General features: G+C 42.0%; 1 long non-coding RNA gene across 1 annotated transcript in view; it reads right to left on the bottom strand.

Annotated features, from left to right (window-relative positions):
- Positions 1–9,408, bottom strand: part of LOC113906546 — a 214,680-nt gene extending 205,272 nt beyond the window's left edge. The window contains exon 1 of the long non-coding RNA XR_003514914.1: positions 9,103–9,408. This is a non-coding gene — a long non-coding RNA (uncharacterized LOC113906546). The remainder of the gene's footprint in view (positions 1–9,102) is intronic.
- Between the last annotated feature and the right edge of the window lie 5,809 nt (positions 9,409–15,217).

Here is a 15,217-nt window from a genome sequence, read left to right as displayed (position 1 = left end):
CTCCACCAACTGCAGTAAAAGCTCTGTGAGGATACAGGTCTTCTTTGTTCACCAATATATCTCAAGTCCCTGGAATTTTGCTTCCACATATATGCTGAATGAGTGGATGAACGTGTTCAGCAGCCCCCTCCACTGCAGAGCAATAGGGAACTGTCTACTGCATACTGCCTGGAATGAGGAACATCAAACCCAAAAAGGACTTGACTGTTAATCAAAGTAGAAGTTCAAGTCTTAGGATTTCATTTTCTCTTTCCTTCTCTCACGTAGGTCACCTGTCACTTTTTATGTGGACTACTGTACAGGAAAGAACTTTCACTTTCCTGCAGTATGGGTTCTACTCACTCACCTCAGAACAGGAAAGAAATGGAAGATTGAGATGATGAATTCTTACCGACACCCAAGCAAGGAAAAATTCTCTACCTTCAATAATCATCGAGCTCTAATTCTGTGCCAGGAATGGAAAACATGCTAAAGAAGGAAGGAAAGGACGCTGATCTCCTGGAGATTAAATTCCAGTGTGATTACCTATCCCACCAAGGTCTGTGTCTGGGTGCCAGTTACTAGAACTCATTTGCCTTGTTGGGGACAGAAGAAAAACCCAGATATTCTATGTTACATTCACCCCTAGAACGTGTGGCTCATGGTGTGACCCCCAGCTAGCTGCATGGGCCCACCTGGAAGCCTGTTAGAATGCAGACTCACCGCCCCTACCTCAAGCCTATGAATCAGAGACTGTATTTAAATAAGATTCCCAGGCAATTTTTATGCACAGAAATATTCCTATGCACTGCCTTGGAGCCCCCCACTCACAGTAAACCCATTGGTATCACGTGACTTGTGGCCAACAGAAATTTGAGGAAGAGAAATGAGAGAATCCAGCTCATATTCCCTTTTTCTAATAAACAAGGGTGATCATTTGATGCCATAGATGATAATAGGAATTGTAGTAGAAGGCTCTAGATTAATGTCCTTGATCATTTAAAAATTCATAGAACACAAAACTGTTCTGAAATAGATACATGATAATCATTGGCTAAACACTTTGAGCTTTCAAACACATTCAAGAGGCAGTATTTAAAGGCCTTAATACATTTGAGTCTGAAGCAAACATCCTGATTTCTAAGATGTCACTCTGTCATTACTTGTGGTTCCTGGGTCAGTTTGTTCGGTCTCTCTAAGCTTCCGTTTCCTCTTCTATAAATTAGAAATAATAATAGTACTTACCTTATATGATTTTTATGAGGACTAGATAAGGTAATTGTGTATAAAGAAGTAAGCATCCAACATACACACAAACTTTCTATTAGAAAATAATTTCTAGAGATCTAATGTGAAGCATGATAACTGTACTTAATAATGTATCTACCTCTGGAATGAGTAGATTTAGTGTTCGCAGCACAAAAAAAGGTAAAGAAAGGAAAAAAGAAAGAAACACAATGCTAAACATAGAATAAGAATTCAATAAATTTTAGCTTATATTATTATTATCATTTTGTTTCCATCAACATTTCATTTATTTGAAAAATATTTTAGGAATATAATGTAATGTGTCAGTCATGTCTGACTCTTTGTGGGCTATAGCCTGCCAGGCTCCTCTGTCAAGAATACTAGAGTGGTTTGTCATTTCCTTCTCCAGGGCTCTTCTCAACCCAGGGACTGAATCTGTGTCTCTTGCATTGGCAGGTTGATTCTTCACCACTGAGCCACCTGGGAAGCCGTATTTTAGGAATAGGGTACAAAAACGGAGACAATCAGGATAAAGTATGAGGCACCTACTTAGATTAGCTGATAAAGCAAGACCTCTCTGGGGAAAAAAGGTTGACATGGAAAGCTGGAGGATAAGAAATAGCCAGTCATGATGAGTCATGGAGTCATGCTGGGGAACGGAAGAGGAGTTCAAGACAGATACAGATCACACAGGGCTTCAGAGTCTAGAAGAGGGGAATGGAATTCATCCATCATCATGGAAAGCTACTGAATCCTTTCAGACAGAGGAGTGAATTGGACAAACACAAATGTATATTGGGTGCCACTGGGGACAAAGGTCTGGGAAAAGTCCCTGGGACATATGAAGATGAATCAAACATGGGGTCAGCTTCTAAGGAACTGTTATTCTAATAGTCTGGCTTGAGACTTAATGCCAAAGTGGCAAAGTTCTCCTCCCATGTCCTCCCACCCTTCCTCTGCACCTCCTCACTGAACATGTCCAGGAACCAGCTCACCCATCAGCTCCTTTCCAGAACTTGTACTGACCTCTGTCCCCTGGATCCCTAGCTCCTTCATCTGATCTCTCAGAGAACCTGGCACACGCCTGTGTAATAGAGCCTCGATCTCCTGTGGCTGTAATTAGTTGCATCCTTTCTATACTTGTTTATGGCTAAATCTATGCTTTCCATTTTTGTAATCTCACTACTGATTATAATGCTGGCAGATTGGCGCATGGTCAGTTCTCAATAAATGTTATTGTGAATAAAAGAACTAACATTTGTTTGCCATTTCTTTCTTTATGGCCAAAAATGTGTGTGCCAAATTCAGTTTCTGTGTTTCAGTGACAAACCAGAGACCCCCTGACTAGGGGTTTTCTCGAAGAGAATTATCTCTTTTAGTGACTGCCCCCTGGAAGAGGAAAATCAATTTGAAACGCATTTTACTACTAAGTGAATGTGTATTTTACACAACTTGTGGTTTCTCTTTTTAAATTCAGCCTAGAATTATTACCGTAGAAACCATAGAAGAACATATCCACCACCAGCATCTTGGTCTATTTTTTTAGCTTTTCCTCCCCATGGCCTTTTGTTGTGCTTCTCATCTCACAGAAGGGGAAACTGCAGCACAGGAAGGGCAGGCCACACAATGAGTCAGTGATCAAACAAGCTCTTCCTGTGAGCAGGGTGCTCTGGAGGTGTCTCTGAGGTGGCCACACTCATCTCTGACCTTGCCCTCCCCTCTCAGCACTGCTTTCTCTGCTAGGTCTCCTCCAGGCATAACTTCCACTCTTCCCTGGTCCTATTAGTCCCGCCCTGCATCCCCGGTCAGCCCCGGCAAACCCAGCCACGCCCACCGCAGACTCCTCACCCAGACAATCCCTCCTATGCTGGCCCCCTACCCTGCCTCAGAGTGGCTCATCACCTCCCTCATGCCATTCCCTCTCTGCCACCCCTTCTCCTATGGGTCACAAATGCTAGTTGAATCTTCAAGTTCTGCCCTTCTTTCCCTTGAAGTCCTGCTATTTGAAACAAATATAGAACCTCAAGTTGACAAAGAACTCAAAGAGTCATCCAATCCCACCTATGAAGGTACCTTACAAAGTAATAGCAGCTAGTCTGGTCTTCCAGTACAGTGGATGGGAGCCCACCTGCCAACGCAGGAGACAAGGGTCTGATCCATGGTCTGGGATGATTCCACATGCCACCAAGCCTGAGAGCCCCGACTACGGAAGCCCGTGTGCCCTAGAGCCCGCACGCCACTGAGGCCACGTGCTGCAACTGCTGAAGACTGCGCCTAGAGCCTGCGCTCCACAAAAGCCACCACAAGGAGAAGCCCAAAGTGGAGAGTAGCCCCTACTCACTGCAGCTGCAGAAAGACTGTCCAGAGCAATGAAGACCCAGGGCCGTCAAAAATAAATAAATAATATATTTTTTAAAAATAGCAGCTAATCTGAAAAGCAGTTTGTTTTCCTGGGTAGTTAATGGAAAAGAAAGAAAGGTCAGCACTGAGAGGAGCCCAAATTAAGAACCAATTCAAGAATCAGGGTAAGCTAATTGCCACATCTGCTTGGTCATTCACTGGAAGAGTTAGAACTCAGGTCTACCAAAACTGTTCTTGGATCCAAGAAGATGGGAGCAAAGAAGTCTGTTACATGAACATTCATCCTTGCTGGAGAAGATCCAAGTGTGGACAACAAGAAACTTATATAAAGTAGTATACAAAACAAGGAAAATACAATTAGGTATCAAAGTGAGCATTTCTTTAAAATTCGAAGAGAAATTGTAATGAATTCAGTTAAGTTCAATTCAGTCACTCAGTCGTGTCCAACTCTTTGCAACCCCATAGACTGCAGCACACCAGGATTCCCTGTCCATCACCAACTTCTAGAGCATGCTCAAACTCATGTCCATTGAGTCAGTGATGCCATCCAACCATCTCATCTGTTGTCCCCTTCTGCTCCTGCCTTCAATCTTTCCCAGCATCAGGGTCTTTTCAAATGAGCCAGTTCTTCACATCAGGTGGCCTAAGTATTGGAACTTCAGGTTCAGCATCAGTCTTTCCAATGAATATTCAGGACTGATTTCCTTTAGGATGGACTGGTTGGATCTCCTTGCAATCCAAGAGACTCTCAAGAGTCTTCTCCAACAGCACAGGTCAAAAGCATCAACTCTTCAGTGCTTAGCTTTTTTTATAGTCCAACTCTCACACCCATACATGACTACTGGAAAAACCATAGCTTTGACTAGATGGACCTTTGTTGGTAAAATAATGTCTCTGCTTTTTAATACACTATCTAGGTTGGTCATAGCTTTTCTTCCAAGGAGCAAGCATCTTTTAACTTCATGGCTGCAGTCACCATCTGCAGTGATGTTGGAGCCCAAGAATATAAAGTCTGTCACTGTTTCCATTGTTTCCCCAACTATTTGCCATTAAGTGATGGGACCGGATGCCATGATTTTCATTTTTTGAATGTTGAGTTTTAAGCTAGCTTTTTCATTCTCTTCTTTCACCTTCATCAAAAGGGTCTTTAGTTCCTCTTTGCTTTCTGCTGTAAGGGTGGGTCATCTGCATATCTGAGGTTATTGCTATTTCTCCCTGCAATCTTGATTCCAGCTTGTGCTTCATCCAGTCTAGCATTTTGCTTAATGTACTCTGCATATAAGTTAAACAAGCAAGGTGACAATATACAGTCTTGATGTACTCCTTCCTTTCCCAATTTGGAACCAGTCCATTGTTCCCTGTCCAATTCTCACTGTTGCTTCTTGACCTGCATACAGATTTCTCAGGAGGGAGGTAAGATGGTCTGATATTTCCATCTCTTTAGAGTTTTCCACAGTTTGTTGTGATCCACACAGTCAAAGGTTTTAGCATAGTCAATGAAGCAGAAGTAGGTGTTCTTCTGGAATTTTCTTGCCTTTTCAATGACCCAACGGATGTTGGCAATTTGATCTCTGGTTCCTCTGCCTTTTCTAAATCCAGCTTGAACATCTGGAAGTTCTTGGTTCATGTACTGTTGAAGCCTGACTTGGAGAATCTTGAGCAGTACTTTGCTAGCATGTGAGATGAGTGCAGTTGTGCGGTAATTTGAATATTCTTTGGCCTTGCCTGTCTTTGAGATTGGAATGAAACTGATCTTTTCCAGTCCTGTGGCCACTGCTGAGTTTTCCAGATTTGCTGGCATAATGAATGTAGCACTTTAACAGCATCATTTTTTAGGATTTGAAATAACTCAGCTGGAATTCCATCACTTCCACTAGCTTTGTTTGTAGTGATGGCCCACTTGACTTTGCACTCCAGGATGTCTGGGTCTAGGTGAGTGATCACACTATTGTGGTTATCTGGGTTATTAAGATCTTTTTTATATAGTTTTTCTGTGTATTGTTGCCACCTCTTCTTGATATTTTCTGCTTCTGTTAAGTCCATAACATTTTGTCCTTTATTGTGCTCATCTTTGCATGAAATGTTCCCTTGGTATCTCTAATTTTCTTGAAGAGATCTCTAGTCTTTCACATTCTATTGTTTCCATCTATTTCTTTGCATTGATCACTGAGGAAGGCTTTCTCACCTCTCCTTGCTATTCTTTGGAACTCTGTATTCAGATGGGTGTATCTTTCCTTTTTCCTTTGCTTTTTGCTTCTCTTCTTTTCTCAGCTATTTGTAAGGCCTCCTCAGACAATCATTTTGCCTTTTGGCATTTCTTTTTCTTTGGGATGGTTTTGATCACCACCTCCTGTACAATGTTATGAACCACTATCCATAGTTCTTCAGGCACCCTGTCTATCAGATCTAATCCCTTGAATCTATTTGTCACTGCCACTGTATAATCATAAGGATTTGATTTAGGTCATACCTGAATGGTCTAGTGGTTTTCCCTACTTTCTTCAATTTAATTCTGAATTTGGCAATAAGGAGTTCATGATCTGAGCCACAGTCAGCTCCTGGTCTTGTTTTTGCTGACTGTATAGAGCTCCTTCATATTCGGCTGCAAAGAATAAAATCAATCTGATTTTGATATTGACCATCTGGTGATGTACATGTGTAGAATCTTCTCTTGTGTTGTTGGAAGAGGGTGTTTTCTATGGCCAGTGCATTCTTTTGGCAAAACTCTATTAGCCTTTGCCCTGCTTCATTTTGTACTCCAAGGCCAAACTTGCCTGTTACTCCAGGTATCTCTTGACTTCCTACTTTTGCATTCCAGTCCCCTATGATGAAAAGGACATCTTTTTTTGGTGTTAGTTCTAGGAGTTCTTGTAGGTCTTCATAGAACAAATTGCACATTTTTAAAAAGGTGATAAATATCACAAAATCCTAAGTAGTCCAATGTCAGAGCAGTGAGGATCCCTGGAGTTTTTTCTACCAGGGTAGGTACATCTGACTTTAATCCTGGAGTTCTTTTTCTTTTTTGTTTCCTGCCTATATTTTTTTGAAAAGTTGTCTGTCTTCCTCTCCTCCATTTCCTCATCAATGAATCTCCCCCTAATTGCTGACACTGTTTTCTAGTCTACACAACTCCACTGAATCATCTCTCAAAGGTTCCCAGTGCCTCCTCATCACCTAATCAGATGGCTTTTACTCAGCCTTTGTGCTACTGGTCTCTTTCTCGTGGCAGACAATCATAACTGAAAACAAGTCCTCCTGAAAACAAGTTCTCTTACTGAGTTGTGATTCATCTTTCTATCCAGAACTTTTTTCCCTTTCTTATCCCCTGACCTCAATTCTGTGCTGACCACTAATCAACCAGAATCAGATGATTAAGATTGCAGTTGTCCGTAAATATTGTCAATGGTCTAAAGTTGCTATTGTTATATTTCAATATTAATATACAAACTAAAGTTGCTTTTCCAGGACAAGATGAGCTCAGAGACCCCTAAGCCTTGGGCCACCTGGCTAGAGAATCATAAACTGGACACTTCTTGACTCCTAAAAACATGATTAAGAAATGTCACAGGATGATGATTTATCCCAGTTTTTCTGTTCTTCCCCTTAACAATATCCCTAACTGAAAGACCAAGGTTGAATGGCTCTGAGTCCTGTCTCCCACTCCTTTGCTTGACTCCCTGCAAATAAATCCTTGCTTTGCTGCAAATAATTGGTACCAGAGTTTGGCTTTCTGCCTTGTGGGCACACAAGCCCTTGCTTAGTTACATAAGCACACATGCCTTCTCAGAATTCTATCGGTGTTTGCATGCACAAGGCTATATTGTCACAATCTCCCTACCATATCTATTCATCTTTTTTTTTCTTGGTTTCACTTTCTCCTTCCATGTACCAAATTGGGTATAACCCAAGGCTCAATCCTCAATCCCTGCTTTGGCAGTCCAGGAGTTTCCCCATCACCTCACAAAGCTTCAAACATACAAGTAATGACCAAATCTGTAACTCTGGCCCTGATACCTCTTCTATGTCAGCTCTGACAGTTGGACACCTCCATAGGAAAATCTCGCTGAACCTTAAACTCCATGTGTTCAAAGCCTAATGATACGCACTTCAAAACTGGATTCTGTGTTCCAAAAACTCACTAGATTCTGAAATTCAATGTTTCTAAAATTAAATGCATCATCTTCCCTCATAACTAGCTTTTTATCAGAACTTCCCCTTTCTGTTAAAGATCTGAACTAAGTAGATGAGTATCAAGTCATAATCTCAGATGAGAAAATGACACTATCTTTCTCCTATCCTGTCTACATAAAGCAATTCATTCTGGTTTGTTCCTCATGAGAACAGGAAGTTGCTCTGAAGAGTTGGCTGGAGGAGAGCATCTGCAATGCACTTCATGAACTTTTGTTTACATGCAATTCTGTGTCTGTCTCCACCTAGACTTAGAGCAGAGGCTCCAGGCCCCATTAGAATGAAAGCATGTTTTGTGGTCAACGATGCTATTGTGATTCTGGTAGCTAACAGGAACATTTAAAAGCATTTAAAAGATGAACATTGTGTTATCAACAGTATTTTTAAAAACAAACAAACAAAACTAAGAAGCAAAAAAACTTTCCTTTATACTTGTAGAATTTGAGGTGCAAGAGCAAAAACAGCTCTTAACCCTCTTCTTAGTACCTCAAGGAACTAGAAAATGTCCCTACAAAAAGGAGCAGAATGGCGGAGTTCAGGGGGGAGCGTTCATTGAGGAGAGAGAGGAAGAAGAAAAGGGGAGGAGAGGGAGTGAGGAGGAGAAAGAAGAAGAAAAGAGAGAGCACTAAAGTAAAACAGGAGCCTCCAACCTTTGCAGAAGAAAATAGATTCTTCAGTGCCCTAAGCAAAAAACAAAATTTTCTCAACTGAATATTGAGGAAAGAGAAATTGACTAATCAGTTTCAAAGATTGACACACTGAGTGGCTTCTAATGGAAACTGACCTGGAAGTCTGGAGAGAAGTTTTGTTAAGGAGGCAAAATTCAGGCAACCAAAGAAGCTGGGATGTAAAATGAATAGAAGCAAGAGCAATTTCCTTTTTAAAATCATAATATGATGACCAACCCTGGGACTTCCCTGGTGGTCCAGTGGTTAAGAATCTGCCTGCTGATGCAGGGGACATACGTTTGTTTCCTGATTCAGGAAGATCCCACATGCTGTGTCACAACTACTGAGCCCACGTTCTACAGCCTGTGCTCTGCAACAAAAGAAGCCACTGCACTAAGAAGCCCACACACCACAGCTAGAGAGTAGCCCCCGCTCACTGCAACTAGAGAAAAGCCCATGCACAGCAATGAAAAATACAGACTTTGTGGCGAAAAATACAGATCGGTATTTAATCATATATGAATAATCCAGAGTCTGTGTATATATCACAGCTGTAACTGGCTGGGCAGAATATACAGGTAATTCTTACAGTAATACATAATACATATATATCCACATTTATACCTAAAGTATATAATACAATCACAGCAGAAAATACCTTCAGTACTCAGAACTGAGCATGTCCAAATGACAAATGGCCAATTTGTCAATGTTCCCCAGGGTTCTGACTTTGGTTCTTCTCTTACACCATTCTTTTTCCTTTGTGATCCTCTCTTAATTTTGAGACCTGCGTATCCAGATCCATACTGTGCATTTTCACGTGTGTCCTTCAGGGTTTTTGTTTCTGTCTTATTGCCACGTAACAAACTACCACACATTCAATAGTAAAGAAACATTGATTCTCACGCTCATGAATCTGCAGATTGATTGTAGTTCGTTCAGCTCATCTAGAATGAGCTTGGCTAGGAAGTTCTGCTCCAAAGTGTGGGTTAAGCTCAGATCTGCTCTGTATGTGTTTTGTTCTGGGACCCAGAATGAAAGAGCTTTTTATTTTCATGGTAGATGGTAGAAGTGCCTTCCCTGAGCACAAATACACAATGCTGCTATGGCTTAGGCTTTGAAAGGGCAGCTGTCCTTTTCATCTGCATTCTATCAGTTGCAAGCCACGCACCCAAGAACACCATCAAAGGCTCAAAGAAGAGCAGTTTTCTCATAGAGGCTGAGAAAAGGAAGTGAATGATATTCAATCTGCTAAACTTCTCAAACTCAATAACTCCAAATCTTTCATGCTTGTTGTTCTCTTTTATTTAATGTCTGGCACCACTATACACTCAGTTAGAAAACCAAGAGTCGTTATAACTTCTTCCTACCTTCAGGAACTGTTTATCAAATCTTATTGATTCTCATTTTTACATTTTATCTGTATTTAATTTAGGCCTAAAGTGAAAACTATAACGATTTTCTGACTATTGCAACTGTATTATTCCAGAGCTGGTTGTTCCTAAAATTAGAGAAAGCAAGTAAACCTAGGTAATCATTAAAAGCTCTTTTTTTTTACAGTACTCCATTTAATAAATGTGGAAGAAATTGAGAGGGTAACAGGCAGGAAGGCCAGGGGTCTCCAAATGGAGGAAATAGCCTGCAAGTGTCAGACATTTTTATCTCTCTTAAGCGGCAGGAGGAAACAAACTAGCAATATTTTTTCCTTCTCTATACAAATTTAAAGGGAGGTTTCTCTTAAAATACTGTGTTGCCATAACGACACCTGGTTTTGCCTGAAGTTAGCTATTCTTGAGCCTAGAGATAACCAATGCCTTTTTCTTATGGAAATGTTTGTCTTAAGCTATGCTAATGTACTATGCCTTTACCCCGAACTCTGTCTCCAAGTCGGTTCCGCCTCTTGGCCCAGAACCTACTTGACAAACCAGTATGGATATTGTTCCCCTAATCTATGTAAATGAAACTATTTGTATGGTGGTCTGCCCTTCTTCAAGATTCAAGTTAATCATTTTATGGCCCAGGATAAACCATTTGGTGCCAAGATTATCCCAAAATGCATCTTACGGGTGAGGGGCCTGGTGCCATTCTGAATTTTAAGACATTCCTTTCTTTCATTAACAGACTGCTAGTGACTATATAACATCCAGCTAAAGACTAGCAGGGGGGTACTCTTTCTGCCCCCTTCTGATGCCTATGTCAGAAGCTTTCTCTATCTCCTTTATACTTTAATAAAACTTTATTACACAAAAGCTCTGAGCGATCAAGCCTCGTCTCTGGCCCCGGATTGAATTCTTCTCCTCCGGGGGCCAAGAATCCCGGTGTATTCGCGTGATTCAACAACAACCTTTCAAAATGACCGAATTTGTAAACCCTAATCAACTATTGATGGCTTCCCTGGTGGCTCAGAGGGTAAAGCAGCTGCCTGCAATGTGGGAGACCTAGGTTTGATCACCGGGTTGGGAAGATCCTCTGGCGAAGGAAATGGCAAATCAACTATTGACTCAAGGAAAAATCATCTGCAGCTGAAACCATTAGATCAGGCATTCTCAACCTCAGCACTACTAACTTTTCTCATCATCAGAATTCTTACTGTCTTTTTCTAATTTCACATCCTTGGACGGCAAGGAGATCCAACCAGTCCATCCTAAAGGAAATCAGTCCTGAATATTCATTGGAAGGACTGATGTTGAAGCTGAAACTCCAATACTTTGGTCACCTGATGCAAAGAGCTGACTCATTTGAAAAGACCCTGATGCTGGGAAAGATTAAAGGTGTGAGGAGAAGGGGCTGACAGAGGATGAGATGTTTGGATGGCATCACCAACTCAATGGACATGAGTTTGGGTAAACTCCGGGAATTGGTGATGGACAGGGAGGCCTGGCATGCTGCAGTCCATGGGGTCACAAAGAGTCGGACACGAATGAGTGACTGAACTGACTGAACTTCTCAAATGCTTGGGATACTGCACCTGTCAGTATGTTCTCTTCACTTGTATCCCATCTCAGTTCCCAACAAAAGTTTTGTTTTTTTTTTAAACTGGAGTATAGTTGCTTTACAATGCTGTGTTAGTTTCTGCTGTACAATGAAGTGAATCAGCTGTGTGTGTGTGTGTGTGTATTTCCTTCCTTTGGGACCTCCCTCCCAACCCACCCCATCCCACCCGTCTAGGTCACCACAGAGCACTGAGCTGAGCTCCCGGTACTATACAGCAGCTTCCCACTAACTTTCTGTTTTACATGTGGCAGTGCACATACGTCAGTCCCAACCTCCCAATTCATCCCATCCACCCCCACGTTCACACATCCACTCCCTACATCAGCATCTCTATTTCTGCCCTGCAAATAGTTTCATCTGTACCGATTTTTCCTAGATTCCACATACATGTGTTAATATACAATGTTTGCTTTTCTCTTTCTTTCTTCACTCTGTACGAAAAGTTTAAGCAATTTTGTATTACTCACCACATGTCTCATCACTTCCCTGGTAGCTCAGATGGTAAAGAATCTGCCTGCAATGAGGGAGACCCAGGTTTGATCCCTCAGTCAGGAAAATCCCCTGGAGAAGGGAGTGGCAACCCACTCCAGTATTCTTGCTTGGAGAATCCTATGGACAGAGGAACCTGGTGGGCTACAGTTCATGGGGTCGTGAAGAGTTGGACATGACTGAGCGGCTTTCACTTTCACCACATGCCAGCGTCTATTAGAACAGTAGTGACAGGATTCTTATTGCCAGCTAGCTGATGGGCTCTCCAACTCTAAAATCCTATTTTGTCTGCCTTCTCAGACAGACTTTCTTAAGTTGGGTTCCTTGGGAATAGACACCAAGAGAGAGATTTGTGGAAGATCTCATTTGTGTTTGTTCTCAGGAATACCACATTTCTGGGAGAGAAAGAAGCAGGACTAGACAAAGGGAGAAATTGAACTGCAAAGAAGTTGTGACAAAGGCCACTACTTATCCCATGGGTAGCTCTGGGAATAGAATGGCCCTTCAAAATTGTTTTGTTTTGTTTTTTTTAATATTTTTTCCAAATTAAGTTTATCAAGTAAATTTACATTCAGTTAAATTCTCTCTTTTTAGTGTACAGTTCTATGAATTTTGACACACACACACACACACACACACACACTCATATAACTGCCTCCACAATAAAGATATAAAATGCTTCTATCATCCCCAAAAGTTCTCTCACATGACTTTGTGATCAATCCCCACTCCCTTTTTGCCATGGCGACCACTGATTTGATTTTTGCCATTGTGGTTTTAGTCTCTTCTGAAATATCGTATGAATGGAATCATGCAGAATGTCACCTTCCGAATCTGGTTGTTTTAGACTGTGGCAGTGACACTGTGCCATCATGTCGGCCTGACCCTGATGCACACACCTACAGGAAGGGTGTGAAACCTTGCAGAAGGCAGCTGCTTTCAGCTGAGGGCAATTTCCATCAGCTGTGAACCTTCCACGGTCAACATTCTCCTTGCTTGAAAATGCGTGCCTTGGTCTTGAAGCGATGTGGGCAGGGCACCGTGCTACCCACTGTGGTGTAAGTGTGCTCTAAGGTTTGGACAGAGTCAGGTTCAACATGTTTTGGGGGTGGGGGTGAAGGGCATATTACATCAGAGTAGTTGAGGCACATAATATCCGCTTGCCCCACCCTGTCCTTTTATCTCAGGCAGTGGTTCCCTACACAGTCAGTTTTGCCCCAACAAGGGAACATTTGACACTGTCTGAAGACGTGTTTGGTTGCCACAACTGGGAGGGTAGGGGGTGGAGGTTGCTACTGGCCTCTCGTACGATGCTGCTAACCACCCATTAGCACACAATACAATATCATCCCCAACAAAGATTTATTCTCATGCTCAAAATGTCGATAGTGCTAAGGAATGAGAAAGTCAAAGGGCCTCCTGGGCAACATCAAAGACTAACCCTTGAAGCTGGAGGTTAGAGCTCTAAAAAAATCTGAGAATTGGGTCCCAGTCTTAACCTTGGTGGCTCAGACGGTAATGCGTCTGTCTACAATGCGGGAGACCCAGGTTCGATCCCTGGGTCAGGAAGATCCCCTGGAGAAGGAAATGGCAATCCACTCCAGTACTATTGCCTGGAAAATCCCATGGACAGAGGAGCCTGGTAGGCTACAGTCCATGGGGTTGCAAAGAGTCAGACACGACTGAGCAATTTCACTTAACCTCAGTGTGCTCCAGACAAGTTTAAAATCTCAACTCTGACAAGTCCAGGATGCCAGAGGAAGGACCCTGCTTCAAAAAGCATGGTACCTTGAGACTGGAAAATAGGACATTTAGGTCAGTACTCTAAAAATCCTTGAAACATCAGATTCCCTTGACCTTTCTGGGCCTGCAGAAGAGGCCCACTCCTCCATATTAAAAATTAACATTCCCCCTTGCTTGAAGATGACACAGAGGCCTCTGCCTTACAAGAAAAAAAAAAAAAACTTGCAAAGATTAAAATTTGCTTCCACCTCCTCCTCTTAGCCATCAGAGCAAACTAGAGTCATTCACAAAGTGGCATATTATGGTGGGAAGACCAAACTCTACCACCGTTACCTTTCAGCTGAGATAGTCAATCAAAACAATCTTGCATGCTAGGCAGGGGGACGACAGGAGTGGTAGTCCTCACCGTATTTCCATTTAATTCATGTCTGATTCATAAGGAAACCATGTGGATCCTAGAGGATGACACTGGGCCACAACAAACTCCATCCATACTACCTCTACATGCAGCTGCGGTGACAGACATGCCATTTTTAGTTAGAGCACACTGGCACTGTCTCGACAACAAAGAGTTTATCACTGATCTGGTCAAAGAATTCTTTTCCATATTATCAAAACAGGGCAGAAACAGTTCATGTTCCCATGGAAGGGACAATATATTGTAGTTATGGCTTTGCTCTAAGGTGATACTCTCTCCCTCTGTCATAATCTAGTTTAAAGGGACTTGGACCATCTGAACATATATTAGTATATTCCGCAGGTGGCACCATGTTAGTCAGTTGAGATAAGCAAGAAATGGCAGGTATTTTGAAGGCCTTGGTAAGACACAAACACTCTAGACAATGGGAGCTGCATCCCATGAAGATTCAGAGGCCTGACTCACCAGTGAAAAACTGTAGGGGTCTAGTGGCCTGGGGGATGATTTAAACAACTCCTTTACTAGGATCTTCATCTCTCCTTGTCCTTATCCTTCCACTACAATTCATGCAGACCTCCAATCACCTCTGAATGACACCAAAAGCTACATGTCCAAAACGAAACTCACAACTTTCCCCAGAGACCCTGCTCCTCTCCTATGTTGTATCTCTTGGTGAGTGTCTCTACCACCCAACCCATTAATCCTATATGCCCCAGCTTTATCTCTCTCTTTACCCCAAATCCAGTAAATCACTGAATCCTAAGCATCTCTCAAATCAGGCTTCTTATTTTTTCCACTGCTATTACTCTAATTCAGGCCTTCCCCATTTCTTTCCTCGTCCGACACTGGAGACAAATACACGAGTGGAAGGGATATCAGTTTTGGAAACCTGCTGGTCTGCTGACCTGGGTTTTAATTTTCATTTTACCCATTCTCTGCTATATGAACTTGAACAATTAAACTAACCTAAGACTTAGTTTCTTCCTCTGTAAAAAGAGATAATAAATATCCAAATAATAATGTTAGTATGAGGATACAATGAAACTAATGTGTAAATTGCCTGACGTAGAGGTCAGCATATTTTCCTAGAAGGGTAGACTTCATAGTGTAAAGCAGTCAAATTCCCTCC

This window comes from Bos indicus x Bos taurus, chromosome 16 (assembly GCF_003369695.1).
Source record: "Bos indicus x Bos taurus breed Angus x Brahman F1 hybrid chromosome 16, Bos_hybrid_MaternalHap_v2.0, whole genome shotgun sequence".
NCBI lineage: Eukaryota > Metazoa > Chordata > Mammalia > Artiodactyla > Bovidae > Bos > Bos indicus x Bos taurus.
This window is presented reverse-complemented; position numbering and strand designations above follow the sequence as displayed.